This window comes from Melopsittacus undulatus, unplaced genomic scaffold (assembly GCF_012275295.1).
Source record: "Melopsittacus undulatus isolate bMelUnd1 unplaced genomic scaffold, bMelUnd1.mat.Z mat_scaffold_356_arrow_ctg1, whole genome shotgun sequence".
Classification (NCBI taxonomy): Eukaryota; Metazoa; Chordata; class Aves; order Psittaciformes; family Psittaculidae; genus Melopsittacus; species Melopsittacus undulatus.
In genome coordinates this window covers 1-21,754 of record NW_022994266.1, presented here as the reverse complement: position 1 = coordinate 21,754, position 21,754 = coordinate 1, and the positions used below count along the sequence as shown (strand labels likewise).

Genomic DNA, 21,754 nt, shown 5'->3' with positions numbered 1-21,754 from the left:
ACACTGTCCCCCGCCAGCCCCTCACTCTTTGCACCCGGCCCACAGGGCCGTTGCCGTCAGCAACAATGCCCCCCCCGGCCCCGGACGGACGAGCCCGGCCGCCCTGCAGGCCCGCCCGAGCGCCGGGCCCCCGCGCCCAGGGCCAAAGAGCCAGGAGGGGGCACCGGTGCTGCGCCTCTTCAGCGCACGCCTGGCTTTGCAACGCTGCACCCGCCAGCCACTCACTCTTTGCCCCCGTCCCACAGGGCCGTTGTCGTCGGCAACAAGACCCCCCGGCCCCGGCCAGAGTGCCCCGGCCGCCCTGCAGGCCCGCCCGAATGCCAGGCCCCCACGCCCAGAGCCGAAGAGCCAGGAGGGGGCATTGGTGCTGCGCCTCTTCAGCGCATGCATGGCTTCGCAACGCTGCCCCCCTCCCGCCCCTCACTCTTTGCCCCCGGCCCACAGGGCCGTTGCCGTCGGCAACAAGGCCCCCCCCGGCCTCGGCCTGCCGGGCCCTTTCGCTCTACATGTCCACCCGAACGCCGAGCAACTGTGCCCAGGGTCGAAGAGCCAGGAAGGGGCACTGGTGCTGCGCCTCTACAGCGCACGCCAGGCTTCGCAAAACGCCCACCGCCAGCCCCTCACTCTTTGCCCCAGGCCCACAGGGCCGTTGCCCTCGGCAACAAGGCCCACCCCAGCCCCGGCCAGACAGCCCCAGCCGCCCTGCAGGCCTGCCCGAATGCCGGGCCCCCGTGCCCAGGGCCGAAGAGCTAGGATGGGGCACTGGTGCTGCGCCTCTTCAGCACACGCATGGCTTCGCAAATTGCCCCCGGCCAGCCCATCAATCTTCACCCCCGACCCACAGGGCCGTTGCCGTCGGCAACAAGGACCCCCCCGCCCACCGCCGGCCAGGCCCCGCCGCCCTGCAGGCCCGCCCGAACGCCGGGACCCTGCGCCCAGGGCCAACGAGCCAGGAGGGGGCACTGGTGCTGAGCCTCTTCAGCGCACGCCTGCCTTCGCAAATTGCCCCCCGCCAGCCCCTCAATCTTCACCCCAGACCCACAGGGCCGTTGCTGTCGGCAACAAGGACCCCCCCGTCCACCGCCGGCCAGGCCCCGCCGCCCTGCAGGCCCGCCCGAACGCCGGGCTCCCGCACCCAGGGCTAATGAGCCAGGAGGGGGCACTGGTGCTGCGCCTCTTCAGCGCATGCATGGCTTCGCAACGCTGCCACCCTCCCGCCCCTCACTCTTTGCCCACGGCCCACAGGGCCGTTGCCGTCGGCAACAATGCCCCCCCGGCCCTGGCCGCCTGGGCCCGTCCGCCCTGCAGGCCCGCCAGAACGCCTGGCCTCCGCGCCCAGAGCCGAAGAGCCAGGAGGGGGCACTGGTGCTGCGCCTGTTCAGCGCACGCCTGGCTTCGCAACGCTGCCCCCAGCCCACTTCTCACTCTTCGCCCCGGCCCACAGGGCCGTTCCCATCAGCAACAAGCTCCCCCAGGCCCCGGCAGCCCGGGCCCGGTCACCCTGCAGGCCCGCCCGAATGCCGGGCCCCCGCGCCCAGGGCTGAAGATCCAGGAGGGGGCACTGGTGCTGCGCCTCTTCAGCGCATGCATGGCTTCGCAACGCTGCCCCCCTCCCGCACCTCACTCTTCGCCCCCGGCCCACAGGGTTGTTGCTGTCGGCAACAAGGCTCCCCCCCCGGCACCGGCCGGCCGGGCCCGGCCGCCCTGCAACCCCACCCGAACACAAGGCCGCCGCGCCCAGGGCCGAAGAGCCAGGAGGGGGCACTGGTGCTGCGTCTCTTCAGCGCACGCTTGGCTTCGCAAAACGCCCCGCGCCAGCCCCTCACTCTTCGCCCCCGGACCACAAGGCCGATGCTGTCAGCAACAAGGCCGACCCGGCCCTGGCCGCCCCGGCCCGGGCACCCGGCAGGCCCGCCCGAACGCCGACCCCCCGCGCCCAGGGCCGAAGAGCCAAAAGAGGGCATTGGTGCTGCGCCTCTTCAGCGCACGCCTGGCTTCGCAACGCTGCCACCCGCCAGCCCCTCACTCTTCGCCTCCGGCCTACTGGGCCGTTGCCATCGATAACAAGGCCCACCCCAGCCCCGACCGGACGGGCCCAGCCGCCCTGCAGGCCCACCCGAACCCCGGGCCCCCGCGCCCAGGGCCAAAGAGCCAGGAGGGGGCACTGCTGCTGCGCCTCTTCAGCGCACGCCTGGCTTCGCAACGCTGACCCCGCCCGCCCATCACTCTTCGCCCCGGGCCCACACGGCCGGTGTCGTCGGCAACAAGACCCCCCCGGCCCCGGCCGGACGGGCTCGGGCGCCCTGCAGGCCCGCCCGAACGCAGGGCGCCCACTCCCAGGGCCAAAGAGCCGGGGGGGGCACCGGTGCTACGCCTCTTCAGCGCACGCCTGGCTTTGCAACGCTGCCCCATGCCAGCCCCTCACTCTTTGCCCCCAGCCCACAGGGCTGTTGCCGTCGGCAACAAGGCAACCCCCGGCCCCGGCTGGATGGGCCAGGCCGCCCTGCAGTCCCGCCCGAACGCCGAGCAACTGTGCCCATGGCCGAAGAGACAGGAGGGGGCACTGGTGCTGCGCCTCTTCAGCGCACGCCTGGCTTCACAACGCTGCTCCCCTGCCCGCCCCTCACTCTCTGCCCCCGGCCCACAGGGCCGTTGCCGTCGGCAACAAGGCCCCCCCCGGGCCCGGCCACCCGGGCCCGGGCGCCCAGCAGGCCCGCCCGAACGCCGAGCCCCCACGCCCAGGGCCGAAGATCCAGGATGGGGCACTGATGCTGTGCCTCTTCAGCGCACGCCTGGCTTCGCAATGCTGCCCCCGCCAGCCCATCACTCTTTACCCCCGGCCCACAGTGCCGTTTCCGTCGGCAAGAAGCCCCCCCGGCCCTGGCCGCCTGGGCCCGTCCGCCCTGCAGGCCCGCCCGAATGCAGGGCCCCCGCGCCCAGGGCCGAAGAGCGAGGAGGGGACACCGGTGCTGCGCCTCTTCAGCGCAAGCCTGGCTTCGCAACGCTGCCCCCGCCCGCCCCTCACTCTTTGCCCACGGCCCACAGGGCCGTTGCCGTCGGCATCAAGACCCCCCTCCGGCACCGGCCGGACGGGCCCGGCAGCCCTGCAGGCCCGCCCGAACGCCGGGCCCCAGCACCCAGGGCCGAAGAGCCAGGAGGGGGCACTGGTGCTGCGCTTATACAGCGCATGCCTGGCTTCGCAAAATGCCCCCCGCCAACAACTCTCTTAGCCCCCATCCCACAGGGCCGTTGCCGTCGGCAACAAGGCCGGCCCCGGCCAACCGGGCCCGGCCGCCCGGTAGGCCCACCAGAACGCCGAGCCCCTACGACCACGGCCGAAGAGCCAGGAGGGGGCACTGGTGCTGCGCCTCTTCAGCGCACGCATAGCTTCACAACGCTGCCCCCCGCCCGCCCCTCACTCTTCGCCCCCGACCCACAGGGCCGTTGCCGTCGGCAACAAGGCCCCCCCCGGCCCCGGCCGCCTGGGCCCGGACGCCCTGCAGGCCCGCCCGAACGCCGGGCCTCCGCGCCCAGGGCAGAAGAGCCAGGAGGGGGCACCGGTGCGGCGCCTCTTCAGCGCACGCCTGGCTTTGCAACGCTGCCCCCCGCGAGCCCCTCACTCTTCGCCCCCGAAACACAGTGCCGGTGTCGTCGGCAACAAGGGCCCCCCCGGCCTCGGCCTGCCAGGCCCTTTCGCTCTACATGTCCACCCGAACGCCGAGCAACTGTGCCCAGGGCCGAAGAGACAGGAGGGGGCACTGGTGCTGCGCCTCTTCAGCGCACGCCTGGCTTCACAACGCTGCTCCCCCGCCCGCCCCTCACTCTCTGCCCCCGGCCCACAGGGCCGTTGCCGTCGGCAACAAGGCCCCCCCCGGGCCCGGCCACCCGGGCCCGGGCGCCCTGCAGGCCCGCCCGAACGCCGAGCCCCCACGCCCAGGGCCGAAGATCCAGGCTGGGGCACTGATGCTGTGCCTCTTCAGCGCACGCCTGGCTTCGCAATGCTGCCCCCGCCAGCCCATCACTCTTTACCCCCGGCCCACAGTGCCGTTTCCGTCGGCAAGAAGCCCCCCCGGCCCTGGCCGCCTGGGCCCGTCCGCCCTGCAGGCCCGCCCGAATGCAGGGCCCCCGCGCCCAGGGCCGAAGAGCGAGGAGGGGACACCGGTGCTGCGCCTCTTCAGCGCAAGCCTGGCTTCGCAACGCTGCCCCCGCCCGCCCCTCACTCTTCGCCCACGGCCCACAGGGCCGTTGCCGTCGGCATCAAGACCCCCCTCCGGCACCGGCCGGCCGGGCCCGGCAGCCCTGCAGGCCCGCCCGAACGCAGGGCCTCCGCGCCCAGGGCAGAAGAGCCAGGAGGGGGCACCGGTGCGGCGCCTCTTCAGCGCACGCCTGGCTTTGCAACGCTGCCCCCCGCGAGCCCCTCACTCTTCGCCCCCGAAACACAGTGCCGGTGTCGTCGGCAACAAGGGCCCCCCCGGCCTCGGCCTGCCAGGCCCTTTCGCTCTACATGTCCACCCGAACGCCGAGCAACTGTGCCCAGGGTCGAAGAGCCAGGAAGGGGCACTGGTGCTGCGCCTCTTCAGCGCACGCCAGGCTTCGCAAAACGCCCACCGCCAGCCCCTCACTCTTTGCCCCAGGCCCACAGGGCCGTTGCCGTCGGCAACAAGGCCCACCCCAGCCCCGGCCAGACTGCCCCAGCCGCCCTGCAGGCCCGCCCGAATGCCGGACCCCGCGCCCAGGGCCGAAGAGCCAGGACGGGGCACTGGTGCTGCGCCTCTTCAGCACACGCATGGCTTCGCAGTGCTGCCACCTGCCAGCACCTCACTCTTCGCCCCCAGCCCACAGGGCCGTTGCCGTCGGCAAAAAGGCCCCCCCCCCGCCCTAGCCGCCTCGGCTCGGCCGCTTGGCAGGCTTGCCCAAACGCCGAGCACCCGCGGCCAGGGCCGAAGAGCCAGGAGGGGGCACTGTTGCTGCGCCTCTTCAGCGCACGCCTGGCTTCGCAACACTACCCCTGCCCGCCCATCACTCTTTGCCCCCGTCCCACAGGGCCGTTGCCGTCGGCAACAAGGCCCCTCCCGGCCCCGTCCGGCCGGGCCCGGCTGCCCTGCAGGCCCGCCCGAGCGCCGGGCCCCCGCGCCCAGGGCCAAAGAGCCAGGAGGGGGCACTGGTGCTGTGCCTCTTCAGCGCACGCCTGGCTTCTCAACGCTGCCCCCCGCCCGCCCCTCACTCTTCGCCCCCGTCCCACAGGGCCGTTGCCGTCGGCAACAAGGCCCCCCCCGGCCACCGCAGGCCAAGCCCGGCCACCCTGCAGGCCCGCCCGAACGCCGGGCCCCCGCGCCCAGGGCCAAAGAGCCAGGAGGGGGCACCGGTGCGGCGCCTCTTCAGCGCACGCCTGGCTTTGCAACGCTGCCCCCCGCGAGCCCCTCACTCTTCGCCCCCGAAACACAGTGCCGGTGTCGTCGGCAACAAGGGCCCCCCCGGCCTCGGCCTGCCAGGCCCTTTCGCTCTACATGTCCACCCGAACGCCGAGCAACTGTGCCCAGGGTCGAAGAGCCAGGAAGGGGCACTGGTGCTGCGCCTCTTCAGCGCACGCCAGGCTTCGCAAAACGCCCACCGCCAGCCCCTCACTCTTTGCCCCAGGCCCACAGGGCCGTTGCCGTCGGCAACAAGGCCCACCCCAGCCCCGGCCAGACTGCCCCAGCCGCCCTGCAGGCCCGCCCGAATGCCGGACCCCGCGCCCAGGGCCGAAGAGCCAGGACGGGGCACTGGTGCTGCGCCTCTTCAGCACACGCATGGCTTCGCAGTGCTGCCACCTGCCAGCACCTCACTCTTCGCCCCCAGCCCACAGGGCCGTTGCCGTCGGCAAAAAGGCCCCCCCCCGCCCTAGCCGCCTCGGCTCGGCCGCTTGGCAGGCTTGCCCAAACGCCGAGCACCCGCGGCCAGGGCCGAAGAGCCAGGAGGGGGCACTGTTGCTGCGCCTCTTCAGCGCACGCCTGGCTTCGCAACACTACCCCTGCCCGCCCATCACTCTTTGCCCCCGTCCCACAGGGCCGTTGCCGTCGGCAACAAGGCCCCTCCCGGCCCCGTCCGGCCGGGCCCGGCTGCCCTGCAGGCCCGCCCGAGCGCCGGGCCCCCGCGCCCAGGGCCAAAGAGCCAGGAGGGGGCACTGGTGCTGTGCCTCTTCAGCGCACGCCTGGCTTCTCAACGCTGCCCCCCGCCCGCCCCTCACTCTTCGCCCCCGTCCCACAGGGCCGTTGCCGTCGGCAACAAGGCCCCCCCCGGCCACCGCAGGCCAAGCCCGGCCACCCTGCAGGCCCGCCCGAACGCCGGGCCCCCGCGCCCAGGGCCAAAGAGCCAGGAGGGGGCACTGGTGCTGCGCCTGTTCAGCGCACGCCTGCCTTCGCAAATTGCCCCCCGCCAGCCCCTCAATCTTCACCCCCGACCCACAGGGCCGTTGCCGTTGGCAACAAGGACCCCCCCCCCAACAGCTGGCCATGCCCCGCCGCCCTGCAGGCCCGCCCGAACGCTGGGCCCCCGCGCCCAGGGCCAACGAGCCAGGAGGGGGCACTGGTGCTGAGCCTCTTCAGCGCACGCCTGGCTTCGCAAAATGGCCCCCGCCAGCCCCTCAATCTTCACCCCCGACCCACAGGGCCGTTGCCGTCGGCAACAAGCCCCCCCCCACCCCCGGCCGGACGGGCCCGGCCGCCCTGCAGGCCAGCCCGAGCACCGGGCCCCCGCGCATAGGGCCGAAGAGCCAGGAGGGGCCACTGGTGCTGCGCCTGTTCAGCTCAAGCCTGCCTTCGCAAATTGCCCCCCGCCAGCCCCTCAATCTTCACCCCCGACCCACAGGGCCGTTGCCGTCGGCAACAAGGACCCCCCCGCCCACCGCCGGCCAGGCCCCGCCGCCCTGCAGGCCCGCCCGAACGCCGGGCCCCAGCGCCCAGGGCCAACGAGCCAGGAGGGGGCACTGGTGCTGCGCCTCTTCAGTGCACGCCTGGATTCGCAACACTGTCCCCCGCCAGCCCCTCACTCTTTGCACCCGGCCCACAGGGCCGTTGCCGTCAGCAAAAATGCCCCCCCCGGCCCCGGCCGGACGAGCCCGGCTGCCCTGCAGGCCCGCCCGAACGCCGGGCCCCCGCGCCCACGGCCGAAGACCCAGGAGGGGGCACTGGTGCTGCGCCTCTTCAGCGCACGCCTGGCTTCGCAAGGCTGCCCCCCGCCAGCCCCTCACTCTTTGCCCCCGACCCACAGGGCCGTTGCCGTTGGCTACAAGGCCCCCCCTGGCCCCGGCCGGACGGGCCCGGCCGCCCTGCAGGCCCGCCCCAACGCCGGGCCCCCACGCCCAGGGACAAAGAGCCAGGAGGGGGCACCGGTGCTGCGCCTCTTCAGCGCATGCCTGGCTTCGCAACGCTGCCCCCCGCCCGCCCCTCACTCTTCGCCCCCGGCCCACAGGGCCGTTGCCGTCGACAACTAGGCCCCCCCCGGCCACCGCAGGCCAAGCCCGTTCGCCCTGCAGGCCCGCCCGAACGCCGGGCCCCCGTGCCCTTGGCCGAAGAGCCAGGAGGGGGCACTGGTGCTGCGCCTCTTCAGTGCACGCCTGGCTTTGCAAAATGCCCCCCGCCAAGCCCTCTCTTCGCCCCCGTTCCACAGGGCCGTTGTTGTCGGCAATTAGGCCCAACCCGGTCCCGGCTAACTGGGCCCGGCCGCCCTGTAGGCCTGCCAGAACGCCGAGCCACTGTGCCCAGTGCCGAAGGGCCAGGAGGGGGCACTGGTGCTGCGCCTCTTCAGCGCACGCCTGGATTCGCAACGCTGCCCCCCTCCCTCCCCTCACTCTTCGCCCCCTGACCACAGGGCCGCTGCCGTTGGCAACAAGGGCCCCCCGGCCCCGGCCGCCTGGGCCCGGCCGCCCTGCAGGCCGACCCGAACTCCGGGCCCCCACGAATAGGGCCGAAGAGCCAGGAGGGGGCACCGGTGTAGCACCTCTTCAGCGCACGCCTCGCTTCGCAACACTGCCCACCGCCCGACCCTCACTCTTCGCCCCCGGCCCACAGGGCCGTTGCCGTCGGCAACAAGGCCCAACCCGGCCCGGGCCGCCCGGGCCCGGGTGCCCTGCAGTCCAGCCCGAACACCGAGCAACGCTGCCCAGGGCCGAAGAGCCAGGAGGGGGCACCGGTGCGGCGCCTCTTCAGCGCATGCATGGCTTCGCAACTCTGCCCCCCGCCCGCCCCTCACTCCTCGCACCTGGCCCACAGGGCCGTTGCCGTCGCCAACAAGGGCCCCCCCGGCCCCGGCCGGACGGGCCCGGCCGGCCTGCAGGCCCGCCCGAACGCCGGGCCCCTGCGTCCAGGGACAAAGATCCAGGAGGGGGCACCGGTGCTGCGCCTCTTCAGCGCATGCAAGGCTTCGCAACGCTGCCCCCCGCCCGCACCTCACTCTTTGCCCCTGGCCCACAGGGCCGTTGCCGTCGGCAACAAGGCCCCCCCGGGCCACCGCAGGCCAAGCCCGGCCGCCCTGCAGGCCCGCCCGAACGCCGGGCCCCCGCGCCCAGGGCCAAAGAGCCAGGAGGGGGCACTGGTGGTGCGCCTGTTCAGCGCACGCCTGGCTTCGCAAAATGCCCCCCGCCAGCCCCTCAATCTTCACCCCAGACCCACAGGGCCGTTGCCGTCGGCAACAAGGACCCCCCCGTCCACCGCCGGCCAGGCCCCGCCGCCCTGCAGGCCCGCCCGAATGCCGGGCCCCCGCACCCAGGGCTAACGAGCCAGGAGGGGGCACTGGTGCTGAGCCTCTTCAGCGCATGCCTGGCTTCGAAAAATGCCCCCCCGCCAGCCCCTCATTCTTCGGCCACAGCCCACAGGGCCGTTGCCGTCGGCAACGAGGCCCCCCCCCACCCCGGCAACGCGGGCCCGGGCGCCTGGCAGACCAGACCTAAAGCCGAGCCCCCGCGATCAGGGCCGAAGAGCCAGGAGGGGGCACTGGTGCTGCGCCTCTTCAGCGCACGCCTGGCTTCGCAACGCTGCCCCCCGCCCGCCCCTCACTCTTCGTCCCCGGCCCACAGGGCTGTTGCCGTCGGCAACAAGGCCCCCCCCAGCCCCGGCCAGCCGGGCCCGGTCCCCCGGCAGGCCCGCCCAAACGCCGGGCACCCGTGCCCAGGACCGAAGAGCCAGGAGGGGGCACTGGTGCTGCGCCTCTTCAGCGCACGCCTGGCTTCGCAATGCTGCCCCCCGCCAACACCTCACTCTTTGGCCGCTGCCCACAGGGCCGTTGCCATCGGCAACAAGGCCCGCCCCGGCCCCGGCAGGAGGGGCCCGGCTGCCCTGCAGCCCCTCCCGAACGCCGGGCCAAGGCGCCCAGGGCCGAAGACCCAGGAGGGGGCACTGTTGCTGACCCTCTTCAGCGCACACCTGGCTTCGCAACGCTGCCCACCGCCCACCGCTCACTCTTCGAACCCGGCCCACAGGGCCATTGCCGTCGGCAACAAGGCCCCCCGGCCCCAGCCGGACGGGCCATGCCGCCCTGCAGGCCGGCCCGAACGCGGGGACCCCACGCCCAGTGCCGAAGAGCCAGGAGGGTGCACTGGTGCTGCGCCTCTTCAGCGCACGCATGGCTTCGCAACGCTGCCCCCCGCCCGCCCCTCACTCTTCGCACCCGGGCCACAGGGCCGGTGTCGTCAGCAGACAAGCCCCTCCGGCCACCGCCAGCTGTCCCCAACCGCCCTGCAGGCCCACCCGAACGCCAACCCCCCGCACCCAGGGCCGATGACCCAGGAGGGGGCACTGTTGCTGAGCCTCTTCAGCGCACACCTGGCTTCGCAACGCTGCCCACCGCCCGCCCCTCACTCTTCGCCCCCGGCCCACAGGGCCGTTGCCATCAGCAACAAGGCTCAACCCGGCCCCCGCCTCCCGGGCCCGGCCGCCCTGCAGTCCCGCCTGAACGCCGAGCCCCCGCGCAAAGAGCCGAAGAGCCAGAAGGGGGCTCTGCTGCTGTGCCTCTTCAGCGCATGCCTGGCTTCGCAATGCTGCCCCCCGCCCGCCCCTCACTCTTCGCCCCTGACCCACAGGGCCGTTGCCGTCGGCAACAAGGCCCCCCCCAGCCCCGGGCGGACGAGCCTGGCTGCCCTGCAGGCCTGCCCGAACACCGGGTGCCCTCGCCTAGGACCGAAGAGCCAGGAGGGGGCACTGGTGCTGAGCCTCTTCAGCGCACGCCTGGCTTCGCAACACTGACCCCCGCCAGCCCCTCACTCTTCACCCCCGACTCACAAGGCCATTGCCATCGGCAACAAGGCCCCCCCCAGCCCCGGCCAGATGGGCCCGGCCGCCCTGCAGGCCCGCCCGAACACCGGGCCCCCAAGCCCAGGGCCGAAGAGCCAGGAGAATGCACTGGTGCTGCACCTCTTCAGTGCACGCCTGGCTTTGCAATGCTGCCCCCCGACAGCCCCTCACTCTTTGCCCCCGGCCCACAGGGCCGTTGCCATTGGCAACAAGGCCCCCCCCCGGCCCCGGCCAGACGGCCCCGGCCGCCCTGCAGGCCAGCCCGAATGCCGGGCCCCCGCGGCCAGGGCCGAAGAGCCAGGAGGGGGCACCGGTGCTGCTCCTCTTCAGCGCACGCCTGGCTTCGCAACGATGCACCCCGCCCGCTCCTCAATCTTAGCCCCTGGCCCACAGTGCCGTTGCCGTCAAAAACAAGGGCCCCCCCAACCCTGGCCGGACGGGCCGGGCCGCCCTGCAGGCCCGCCCGAACGCCGGACCCCGCGCCCAGGGACAAAGAGCCAGGAGGGGGCACTGCTGCTGCGCCTCTTCAACGCACGCATGGCTTCGCAACGCTGCCCCCCCCCGCCCCTCACTCTTCGCCCCCGGCCCACAGGGCCGTTGCCGTCGCCAACAAGGCCCCCCCCGGCCACCGCAGGCCGGTCCTGGCCGCCCTGCAGGCCCCCCCGAACGCAGGGACCCCACGCCCAGGGCCGAAGACCCAGGAGGGGGCACCAGTGCTGCGCCTCTTCAGCGCACGCCTGGCTTCGAAAAATGCACCCCGCCCGCCACTCACTCTTCGCCCCCGGCCCACAGGGCCAATGCCGTCGGCAACAAGGCCCCCCCCGGCCCCGGCCGCCTGTTCCCAGCCGCCCTGCAGGCCCACCCGAACGCTGGGCCCCTGCGTCCAGGGCCGAAGAGCCAGCAGGGGGCACTGATGCTGCGCCTCTTCAGCGCACACCTGGCTTCACAAAATGCCCCCCGCCAGCCCCTCACTCTTCGCGCACAGCCCACAGGGCCGTTGCCGTCGGCAACGAGGCCCCCCCGGCCCCGGTCTCCCGGGCCCGGCCGCCCTTCAGGCCAGCCCGAACGTCAGGCCCCCGCGCACAGGGCCGAAGAGCAAGGAGGGGGCATTGGTGCTGCGCCTCTTCAGCGCACGCCTGGCTTCGCAACGCTGCACCCCGCCCGCCCCTCACTCTTCGGCCCCGGTACACAGGGCCGTTGCCGTCGGCAACAAGGCCCGCCCCGGACACCGCCGGCCAGGCACGGCTGCCCTGGAGGCCCGCCCGAACGCCTGGCCACCGCGCCCAGTGCCGAAGAGTAAGGAGGGGTCACTGGTGCTGCGCCTCTTCAGCGCACGCATGGCTTCGCAACACTGCCCCCCGCCCGCCCCTCACTCTTCGCCCCCGGCCCACAGGACCGCTGTCGTCGTCAACAAGGGCCCCCCCGGCCCCGGCCGCTTGGGCCCGGCCGCCCTGCAGTCCGGCCCGAACGCCGGGACCTCGCGCCCAGTACCGAAGAGCCAGGAGGGGGCACCGGTGCTGCACCTCTTCAGCGCACGCCTGGGTTCGCAACGCTGCCCCCCGCGCGCCCCTCACTCTTTGCACCTGGCCCAGAGGGCCGTTGCCATCGGCAACAAGGCCCCACCTGGCCCCGGCAACACGAGCCAGGTCGCCCGGCAGGCCCGCCCGAACGCCGAGCCCCCGCGCAAAGAGCCGAAGAGGCAGAAGGCGGCTCTGGTGCTGCGCCTCTTCAGCGCACGACTGGCTTCGCAACGCTGCCCCCCGCCCGCCCCTCACTATTAGCCCCCGGCACACAGGGCCGTTGCCGTCGGCAACAAGCCCCCCCGCGGCCTTCGCCGGCCGGTCCCAGCCGCCCTGCAGGCCCGCCCGAACGCCGGGCCCCCGCGCCCAGGGCCGAAGAGCCAGGAGGGGGCACTGGTGCTGCCCCTCTTCAGCGCACGCCTGGCTTCAAAAATGCCCCCCGCCAGCCCTTCACACTTCGCCCCCGACCCACAGGGCCGTTGCCGTCGGCAACAAGGCCCCCCCCTGCCCTAGCCGGATTGGCCCGGCCGCCCTGCAGGCCCGCTAGAACATCGGGCCCCCACGCCAAATGCCGAAGAGCCAGGAGGGGGCACTGGTGCTACGCCTCTTCAGCGCACGCCTGGCTTCGCAAATTGCCCCCTGCCAGACCCTCACACTTCGCCCCCGGCCCACAGGGCCGTTGCCTTCAGCAACAAGGGCCCCCCCGGCCCCGTCCTGCCGGGGCCGGCAGCCCTGCATGCCCACCAGAACGCCAAGCCCCTGCACCCAGGGCCGAAGAGCCAGGATGTGGCACTGGTGCTGCGCCTCTTCAGCGCACGCCTGGCTTCGCAACAGTTCCCCCCGCAAGCCCCTCACTCTTTTACCCCGTCCCACAGGGCCGTTGCCGTCGGCAACAAGGCCTCCCCCAGCCCTGGCCGCCAGAGCCCAGCCACCCTGCAGGCCAGCCCGAACGCCGGGACCCCGTGCCCAGGGCTGGAGAGCCAGGAGGGGGCACTGGTGCTGCGCCTCTTCAGCGCACACCTGGCTTCGCAACGCTGCCAACCGACCACCCCTCACTCTTCGCCCCCGGGCCACAGGGCCGTTGCCATCAGCAACAGGGCCCCCCACGGCCCCGGCTGGCCGGGCCTGGCCGCACTGCAGGCCCGCCCGAAGGCCGGGCCCCCGCACCCAGAGCCGAAGAGCCAGGAGGGGGCACTGGTGCTGCGCCTCTTCAGCGCACGCCTGGCTTCGCAACGCTGCCCCCCGGCAGCCCCTCACTCTTCGCCCCCGGCACACAGGGTCTTTGCCGTCGGTAACAAGGCCCCCCCCGGCCACCACCGGCTGGGCCCGGCCGACCTGTAGACCCGCCCGAACACCGGGCAACCGCGCCCAGGCCCGAAGAGCCAGGAGGGGCCACTGGTGCTGCGCCTCTTCAGCTCACAACTGGCTTCGCAACACTGCCACCCGCCCGCCCCTCACTCTTCGCCCCCGGCCCACAGGGCCGTTGCCGTCGGCAACAAGGCCCGCCACAGTAGCCCGGCCTCGCCCGCCCTGCAGGCCCGCCAGAACGCCGGGCCCCCGTGACCAGGGCTGAAGAGCCAGGAGGGGGCACTGGTGCTGCGCCTCTTCAGCGCACACATGGTTTCGCAACGCTGCCCCCGCCCACCACTCACTCTTCGCCCCCGGCCAACAGGGCCGTTGCCGTGGGCAAAAAAGCCCCCCCGGGCCCGGCCCGCCGGTCCGGCCACCCTGCAGGCCCGCCCGAATGCCGTGCCTCCGCGCCCAAGTCCGAAGAGCCATGAGGGGCCACTGGTGCTGTACCTCTTCAGCGCACGCCTGGCTTCGCAAAGCCACCCCCCGCCCGCACCTCACTCTTCGCCCCCGGTCCAGAGGGCCGTTGCCGTCGTCAACAAGGCCCCACCCGACTCCCGCGTAGGCACCCGGAACCCCCCCACCGCCGCTCTCGGCCCCACGCACACCCTCTCGACCACCGCTCGACACCGGCACCCAGAGCCACTGACACCTTTGTGACGCCAAACCGCGCCAGCACCCCCGAGCACTGAGCCCCACGCGGCCCTGCCCGCGACACCCCGAAACCTCTCCCCCCGCACAGCCGACGCCACGCTCCTTCCCTCACACGTTCCCCAGCAACAGGAACCGGGATCGCCACAGACCTGACCCTCCGCAGCACCCCACCGAGAATGTGGTGTCCGGTACACTTGGCACGGGCCCCTGTGGCCTCCACATGCCAGCAAGGAAAAGGGGGCCGACACTGCCCCCCGGAGCCCCTGAACACGCAACAGCCCGCATCCAAAAAAAGCGGCTGACATGGCTCGCAGGGTCCCCAGTCGGCTGGCAAAAGCCTACAGCACCCGGGATTCCCAGGCGGTCTCCCATCCAAGTACTAACCGAGCCCGACCCTGCTTAGCTTCCGAGATCAGACGAGATCGGGCGTTTTCAGGGTGGTGTGGCCGTAGGCACCCTGAACCCCCCCACCGCTGCTCTCGGCCCCACGTACACCCTCCCGACCACCGCTCGACACCGGCACCCAGAGCCACTGACACCTTTGTGACGCCAAACCGCGCCAGCACCCCCCGAGCACTGAGCCCCACGCGGCCCTGCCCGCGACACCCCGAAACCTCTCCCCCCGCACAGCCGACGCCACGCTCCTTCCCTCACACGTTCCCCAGCAACAGGAACCGGGACCGCCACAGACCTGACCCTCCGCAGCACCCCACCGAGAAAGTGGGGTCCGGAACACCCGGCACGGGCCCCTGTGGCCTCCACATGCCAGCAAGGAAAAGGGGGCCGACACTACCCACCGGGAGCCCCTGAACACGCAACAGCCCGCATCCAAAAAAAGTGGCTGACATGGCTCGCAGGGTCCCCAGTCGGCTGGCAAAAGCCTACAGCACCCGGGATTCCCAGGCGGTCTCCCATCCAAGTACTAACCGAGCCCGACCCTGCTTAGCTTCCGAGATCAGACGAGATCGGGCGTTTTCAGGGTGGTGTGGCCGTAGGCACCCTGAACCCCCCCACCGCCGCTCTCGGCCCCACGCACACTCTCCCGGCCACCGCTCGACACTGGCACCCAGAGCCACTGACACCTTTGTGACGCCAAACCGCGCCAGCACCCCCGAGCACTGAGCCCCACGCGGCCCTGCCCGCGACACCCCGAAACCTCTCCCCCCGCACAGCCGACGCCACGCTCCTTCCCTCACACGTTCCCCAGCAACAGGAACCGGGACCGCCACGGACCTGACCCTCCGCAGCACCCCACCAAGAAAATGGGGTCCGGAACACCCGGCACGGGCCCCTGTGGCCTCCACATGCCAGCAAGGAAAAGGGGGCCGACACTGCCCCCCGGAGCCCCTGAACACGCAACAGCCCGCATCCAAAAAAGCGGCTGACATGGCTCGCAGGGTCCCCAGTCGGCTGGCAAAAGCCTACAGCACCCGGGATTCCCAGGCGGTCTCCCATCCAAGTACTAACCGAGACCGACCCTGCTTAGCTTCTGAGATCAGATGAGATAGGGCGTTTTCAGGGTGGTGTGGCCGTAGGCACCCTGAACCCCCCCACCGCCGCTCTCGGCCCCACGCACACCCTCCCGACCACCGCTCGACACCGGCACCCAGAGCCACTGACACCTTTGTGACGCCAAACCGCGCCAGCACCCCCGAGCACTGAGCCCCACGCGGCCCTGCCCGCGACACCCCGAAACCTCTCCCCCCGAACAGCCGACGCCACGCTCCTTCCCTCACACGTTCCCCAGCAACAGGAACCGGGACCGCCATGGACCTGACCCTCCGCAGCACCCCACCAAGAAAATGGGGTCCGGAACACCCGGCACGGGCCCCTGTGGCCTCCACATGCCAGCAAGGAAAAGGGGGCCGACACTGCCCCCCGTAGCCCCTGAACACGCAACAGCCCGCATCCAAAAAAAGTGGCTGACATGGCTCGCAGGGTCCCCTGTCGGCTGGCAAAGGCCTACAGCACCCGGGATTCCCAGGCGGTCTCCCATCCAAGTACTAACCGAGCCCGACCCTGCTTAGCTTCCGAGATCAGACGAGATCGGGCGTTTTCAGGGTGGTGTGGCCGTAGGCACCCTGAACACCCCCACCGCCGCTCTCGGCCCCACGCACACTCTCCCGGCCACCGCTCGACACCGGCACCCAGAGCCACTGACACCTTTGTGACGCCAAACCGCGCCAGCACCCCCGAGCACTGAGCCCCACGCGGCCCTGCCCGCGACACCCCGAAACCTCTCCCCCCGCACAGCCGACGCCACGCTCCTTCCCTCACACGTTCCCCAGCAACAGGAACCGGGACCGCCACGGACCTGACCCTCCGCAGCACCCCACCGAGAAAGTGGGGTCCGGAACACCCGGCACGGGCCCCTGTGGCCTCCACATGCCAGCAAGGAAAAGGGGGCCGACACTGCCCCCCGGAGCCCCTGAACACGCAACAGCCCGCATCCAAAAAAAGCGGCTGACATGGCTCGCAGGGTCCCCTGTCGGCTGGCAAAAGCCTACAGCACCCAGGATTCCCAGGCGGTCTCCCATCCAAGTACTAACCGAGCCCGACCCTGCTTAGCTTCCGAGATCAGACGAGATCGGGCGTTTTCAGGGTGGTGTGGCCGTAGGCACCCTGAACCCCCCCACCGCCGCTCTCGGCCCCACGCACACTCTCCCGGCCACCGCTCGACACCGGCACCCAGAGCCACTGACACCTTTGTGACGCCAAACCGCGCCAGCACCCCCGAGCACTGAGCCCCACGCGGCCCTGCCCGCGACACCCCGAAACCTCTCCCCCCGCACAGCCGACGCCACGCTCCTTCCCTCACACGTTCCCCAGCAACAGGAACCGGGACCGCCACGGACCTGACCCTCCGCAGCACCCCACCGAGAAAGTGGGGTCCGGAACAACCGGCACGGGCCCCTGTGGCCTCCACATGCCAGCAAGGAAAAGGGGGCCGACACTGCCCCCCGGAGCCCCTGAACACGCAACAGCCCGCATCCAAAAAAAGCGGCTGACATGGCTCGCAGGGTCCCCTGTCGGCTGGCAAAAGCCTACAGCACCCGGGATTCCCAGGCGGTCTCCCATCCAAGTACTAACCGAGCCCGACCCTGCTTAGCTTCCGAGATCAGACGAGATCGGGCGTTTTCAGGGTGGTGTGGCCGTAGGCACCCTGAACCCCCCCACCGCCGCTCTCGGCCCCACGCACACTCTCCCGGCCACCGCTCGACACCGGCACCCAGAGCCACTGACACCTTTGTGACGCCAAACCGCGCCAGCAACCCCCCGAGCACTGAGCCCCACGCGGCCCTGCCCGCGACACCCCGAAACCTCTCCCCCCACACAGCCGACGCCACGCTCCTTCCCTCACACGTTCCCCAGCAACAGGAAATGGGACCGCCACGGACCTGACCCTCCGCAGCACCCCACCGAGAAAGTGGGGTCCGGAACACCCGGCACGGGCCCCTGTGGCCTCCACATGCCAGCAAGGAAAAGGGGGCCGACACTGCCCCCCGGAGCCCCTGAACACGCAACAGCCCGCATCCAAAAAAAGCGGCTGACATGGCTCGCAGGGTCCCCTGTCGGCTGGCAAAAGCCTACAGCACCCGGGATTCCCAGGCGGTCTCCCATCCAAGTACTAACCGAGCCCGACCCTGCTTAGCTTCCGAGATCAGACGAGATCGGGCGTTTTCAGGGTGGTGTGGCCGTAGGCACCCTGAACCCCCCCACCGCCGCTCTCGGCCCCACGCACACCCTCCCGGCCACCGCTCGACACCGGCACCCAGAGCCACTGACACCTTCGTGACGCCAAACCGTGCCAGCAACCCCGAGCACTGAGCCCCACGCGGCCCTGCCCGCGACACCCCGAAACCTCTCCCCCCGCACAGCCGACGCCACGCTCCTTCCCTCACACGTTCCCCAGCAAGAGGAACAGGGACCGCCACGGACCTGACCCTCCGCAGCACCCCACCGAGAAAGTGGGGTCCGGAACACCCGGCACGGGCCCTGTGGCCTCCACATGCCAGCAAGGAAAAGGGGACCGACACTGCCCCCCGGAGCCCCTGAACACGCAACAGCCCGCATCCATAAAAAGGGGCTGACATGGCTCGCAGGGTCCCCTGTCGGCTGGCAAAAGCCTACAGCACCCGGGATTCCCAGGCGGTCTCCCATCCAAGTACTAACCGAGCCCGACCCTGCTTAGCTTCCGAGATCAGACGAGATCGGGCGTTTTCAGGGTGGTGTGGCCGTAGGCACCCTGAACCCCCCCACCGCCGCTCTCGGCCCCACGCACACCCTCCCGACCACCGCTCGACACCGGCACCCAGAGCCACTGACACCTTTGTGACGCCAAACCGCGCCAGCACCCCCGAGTACTGAGCCCCACGCGGCCCTGCCCGCGACACCCCGAAACCTCTCCCCCCGCACAGCCGACGCCACGCTCCTTCCCTCACACGTTCCCCAGCAACAGGAACCGGGACCGCCACGGACCTGACCCTCCGCAGCACCCCACCAAGAAAATGGGGTCCGGAACACCCGGCACGGGCCCCTGTGGCCTCCACATGCCAGCAAGGAAAAGGGGGCCGACACTGCCCCCCGGAGCCCCCTGAACACGCAACAGCCCGCATCCAAAAAAAGCGGCTGACATGGCTTGCAGGGTCCCCTGTCGGCTGGCAAAAGCCTACAGCACCCGGGATTCCCAGGCGGTCTCCCATCCAAGTACTAACTGAGCCCGACCCTGCTTAGCTTCCGAGATCAGACGAGATCGGGCGTTTTCAGGGTGGTGTGGCCGTAGGCACCCTGAACACCCCCACCGCCGCTCTCGGCCCCACGCACACTCTCCCGGCCACCGCTCGACACCGGCACCCAGAGGCACTGACACCTTCGTGACGCCAAACCGTGCCAGCACCCCCGAGCACTGAGCCCCACGCGGCCCTGCCCGCGACACCCCGAAACCTCTCCCCCCGAACAGCCGACGCCACGCTCCTTCCCTCACACGTTTCCCAGCAACAGGAACCGGGACCGCCACGGACCTGACCCTCCGCAGCACCCCACCGAGAAAGTGGGGTCGGGTAACACCCCGTACGGGCCCCTGTGGCCTGCACATGCCAGCAAGGAAAAGGGGGCCGACACTGCCCCCCGGAGCCCCTGAAAACGCAACAGCCCGCATCCAAAAAAAGCGGCTGACATGGCTCGCAGGGTCCCCAGTCGGCTGGCAAAAGCCTACAGCACCCGGGATTCCCAGGCGGTCTCCCATCCAAGTACTAACCGAGCCCGACCCTGCTTAGCTTCCGAGATCAGACGAGATCGGGCGTTTTCAGGGTGGTGTGGCCGTAGGCACCCTGAACCCCCCCCACCGCCGCTCTCGGCCCCACGCACACTCTCCAGGCCACCGCTCGACACCGGCACCCAGAGCCACTGACACCTTTGTGATGCCAAACCGCGCCAGCACCCCCGAGCACTGAGCCCCACGCGGCCCTGCCCGCGACACCCCAAAACCTCTCCCCCCGCACAGCCGACGCCACGCTCCTTCCCTCACACGTTCCCCAGCAACAGGAACCGAGACCGCCACGGACCTGACCCTCCGCAGCACCCCACCGAGAAAGTGGGGTCCGGAACACCCAGCACGGGCCCCTGTGGCCTGCACAGGTCAGCAAGGAAAAGGGGGCCGACACTACCCCCCGGAGCCCCTGAACACGCAACAGCCCGCATCCAAAAAAATCGGCTGACATGGCTCGCAGGGTCCCCTGTCGGCTGGCAAAAGCCTACAGCACCCGGGATTCCCAGGCGGTCTCCCATCCAAGTACTAACCGAGCCCGACCCTGCTTAGCTTCCGAGATCAGACGAGATCGGGCGTTTTCAGGGTGGTGTGGCCGTAGGCACCCTGAACCCCCCCACCGCCGCTCTCGGCCCCACGCACACTCTCCCGGCCACCGCTCGACACCGGCACCCAGAGCCACTGACACCTTTGTGACGCCAAACCGCGCCAGCACCCCCGAGCACTGAGCCCCACGCGGCCCTGCCCGCAACACCCCGAAACCTCTCCCCCCGCACAGCCGACGCCACGCTCCTTCCCTCACACGTTCCCCAGCAACAGGAACCGGGACCGCCACGGACCTGACCCTGCGCAGCACCCCACCGAGAAAGTGGGGTCCGGAACACCCGGCACGGGCCCCTGTGGCCTCCACATGCCAGCAAGGAAAAGGGGGCCGACACTGCCCCCCCGGAGCCCCTGAACACGCAACAGCCCGCATCCAAAAAAAGCGGCTGACATGGCTCGCAGGGTCCCCTGTCGGCTGGCAAAAGCCTACAGCACCCGGGATTCCCAGGCGGGTCTCCCATCCAAGTACTAACCGAGCCCGACCCTGCTTAGCTTCCGAGATCAGACGAGATCGGGCGTTCTCAGGGTGGTGTGGCCGTAGGCACCCCTGAACCCCCCCACTGCCGCTCTCGGCCCCACGCACACTCTCCCGGCCACCGCTCGACACCGGCACCCAGAGCCACTGACACCTTTGTGACGCCAAACCGCGCCAGCACCCCCGAGCACTGAGCCCCACGCGGCCCTGCCCGCAACACCCCTGAAACCTCTCCCCCCCTCACAGCCGACGCCACGCTCCTTCCCTCACACGTTCCCCAGCAACAGGAACCGGGACCCGCCACGGACCTGACCCTGCGCAGCACCCCACCGAGAAAGTGGGGTCCGGAACACCCGGCACGGGCCCCTGTGGCCTCCACATGCCAGCAAGGAAAAGGGGGCCGACACTGCCCCCCGGAGCCCCTGAACACGCAACAGCCCGCATCCAAAAAAGTGGCTGACATGGCTCGCAGGGTCCCCTGTCGGCTGGCAAAGGCCTACAGCACCCGGGATTCCCAGGCGGTCTCCCATCCAAGTACTAACCGAGCCCGACCCTGCTTAGCTTCCGAGATCAGACGAGATCGGGCGTTTTTCAGGGTGGTGTGGCCGTAGGCACCCTGAACCCCCCCACCGCCGCTCTCGGCCCCACGCACACTCTCCCGGCCACCGCTCGACACCGGCACCCAGAGCCACTGACACCTTTGTGACGCCAAACCGCGCCAGCACCCCCGAGCACTGAGCCCCACGCGGCCCTGCCCGCCGACACCCCGAAAACCTCTCCCCCCGCACAGCCGACGCCACGCTCCTTCCCTCACACGTTCCCCTAGCAACAGGAACCGGGACCGCCACGGACCTGACCCTCCGCAGCACCCCACCGAGAAAGTGGGGTCCGGAACACCCGGCACGGGCCCCTGTGGCCTCCACATGCCAGCAAGGAAAAGGGGGCCGACACTGCCCCCCGGAGCCCCTGAACACGCAACAGCCCGCATCCAAAAAAGCGGCTGACATGGCTCGCAGGGTCCCCTGTCGGCTGGCAAAAGCCTACAGCACCCGGGATTCCCAGGCGGTCTCCCATCCAAGTACTAACCGAGCCCGACCCTGCTTAGCTTCCGAGATCAGACGAGATCGGGCGTTTTCAGGGTGGTGTGGCCGTAGGCACCCTGAACCCCCCCACCGCCGCTCTCGGCCCCACGCACACTCTCCCGGCCACCGCTCGACACCGGCACCCAGAGCCACTGACACCTTTGTGACGCCAAACCGCGCCAGCACCCCCGAGCACTGAGCCCCACGCGGCCCTGCCCGCAACACCCCGAAACCTCTCCCCCCGCACAGCCGACGCCACGCTCCTTCCCCCACACGTTCCCCAGCAACAGGAACCGGGACCGCCACGGACCTGACCCTCCGCAGCACCCCACCGAGAAAGTGGGGTCCGGAACACCCGGCACGGGCCCCTGTGGCCTCCACATGCCAGCAAGGAAAAGGGGGCCGACACTGCCCCCCGGAGCCCCTGAACACGCAACAGCCCGCATCCAAAAAAAGTGGCTGACATGGCTCGCAGGGTCCCCTGTCGGCTGGCAAAAGCCTACAGCACCCGGGATTCCCAGGCGGTCTCCCATCAAGTA

The 21,754-nt window shown here is 71.1% G+C and overlaps 14 non-coding genes across 14 annotated transcripts; all 14 read right to left on the bottom strand.

The window, feature by feature from the left end:
* Window positions 1-14,124: 14,124 nt before the first annotated feature.
* Window positions 14,125-14,243, bottom strand: LOC117438473 (5S ribosomal RNA). The gene has a single exon (XR_004550801.1). It is a non-coding gene; the product is annotated as a 5S ribosomal RNA (ribosomal RNA).
* A 424-nt stretch (window positions 14,244-14,667) lies between these two features.
* LOC117438472 (5S ribosomal RNA) lies at window positions 14,668-14,786 on the bottom strand. The gene has a single exon (XR_004550800.1). It is a non-coding gene; the product is annotated as a 5S ribosomal RNA (ribosomal RNA).
* A 421-nt stretch (window positions 14,787-15,207) lies between these two features.
* LOC117438478 (5S ribosomal RNA) lies at window positions 15,208-15,326 on the bottom strand. Its single transcript, XR_004550806.1, has one exon. It is a non-coding gene; the product is annotated as a 5S ribosomal RNA (ribosomal RNA).
* A 422-nt stretch (window positions 15,327-15,748) lies between these two features.
* Window positions 15,749-15,867, bottom strand: LOC117438469 (5S ribosomal RNA). Its single transcript, XR_004550797.1, has one exon. It is a non-coding gene; the product is annotated as a 5S ribosomal RNA (ribosomal RNA).
* A 422-nt stretch (window positions 15,868-16,289) lies between these two features.
* Window positions 16,290-16,408, bottom strand: LOC117438474 (5S ribosomal RNA). Its single transcript, XR_004550802.1, has one exon. It is a non-coding gene; the product is annotated as a 5S ribosomal RNA (ribosomal RNA).
* A 422-nt stretch (window positions 16,409-16,830) lies between these two features.
* On the bottom strand, window positions 16,831-16,949 carry LOC117438471 (5S ribosomal RNA). The gene has a single exon (XR_004550799.1). It is a non-coding gene; the product is annotated as a 5S ribosomal RNA (ribosomal RNA).
* Window positions 16,950-17,373: 424 nt separating this feature from the next.
* Window positions 17,374-17,492, bottom strand: LOC117438470 (5S ribosomal RNA). Its single transcript, XR_004550798.1, has one exon. It is a non-coding gene; the product is annotated as a 5S ribosomal RNA (ribosomal RNA).
* A 421-nt stretch (window positions 17,493-17,913) lies between these two features.
* On the bottom strand, window positions 17,914-18,032 carry LOC117438482 (5S ribosomal RNA). The gene has a single exon (XR_004550810.1). It is a non-coding gene; the product is annotated as a 5S ribosomal RNA (ribosomal RNA).
* A 423-nt stretch (window positions 18,033-18,455) lies between these two features.
* Window positions 18,456-18,574, bottom strand: LOC117438475 (5S ribosomal RNA). The gene has a single exon (XR_004550803.1). It is a non-coding gene; the product is annotated as a 5S ribosomal RNA (ribosomal RNA).
* A 423-nt stretch (window positions 18,575-18,997) lies between these two features.
* On the bottom strand, window positions 18,998-19,116 carry LOC117438481 (5S ribosomal RNA). The gene has a single exon (XR_004550809.1). It is a non-coding gene; the product is annotated as a 5S ribosomal RNA (ribosomal RNA).
* Window positions 19,117-19,539: 423 nt separating this feature from the next.
* LOC117438480 (5S ribosomal RNA) lies at window positions 19,540-19,658 on the bottom strand. The gene has a single exon (XR_004550808.1). It is a non-coding gene; the product is annotated as a 5S ribosomal RNA (ribosomal RNA).
* Window positions 19,659-20,081: 423 nt separating this feature from the next.
* LOC117438477 (5S ribosomal RNA) lies at window positions 20,082-20,201 on the bottom strand. Its single transcript, XR_004550805.1, has one exon. It is a non-coding gene; the product is annotated as a 5S ribosomal RNA (ribosomal RNA).
* Window positions 20,202-20,626: 425 nt separating this feature from the next.
* Window positions 20,627-20,746, bottom strand: LOC117438476 (5S ribosomal RNA). Its single transcript, XR_004550804.1, has one exon. It is a non-coding gene; the product is annotated as a 5S ribosomal RNA (ribosomal RNA).
* A 424-nt stretch (window positions 20,747-21,170) lies between these two features.
* Window positions 21,171-21,289, bottom strand: LOC117438479 (5S ribosomal RNA). The gene has a single exon (XR_004550807.1). It is a non-coding gene; the product is annotated as a 5S ribosomal RNA (ribosomal RNA).
* Window positions 21,290-21,754: the final 465 nt, after the last annotated feature.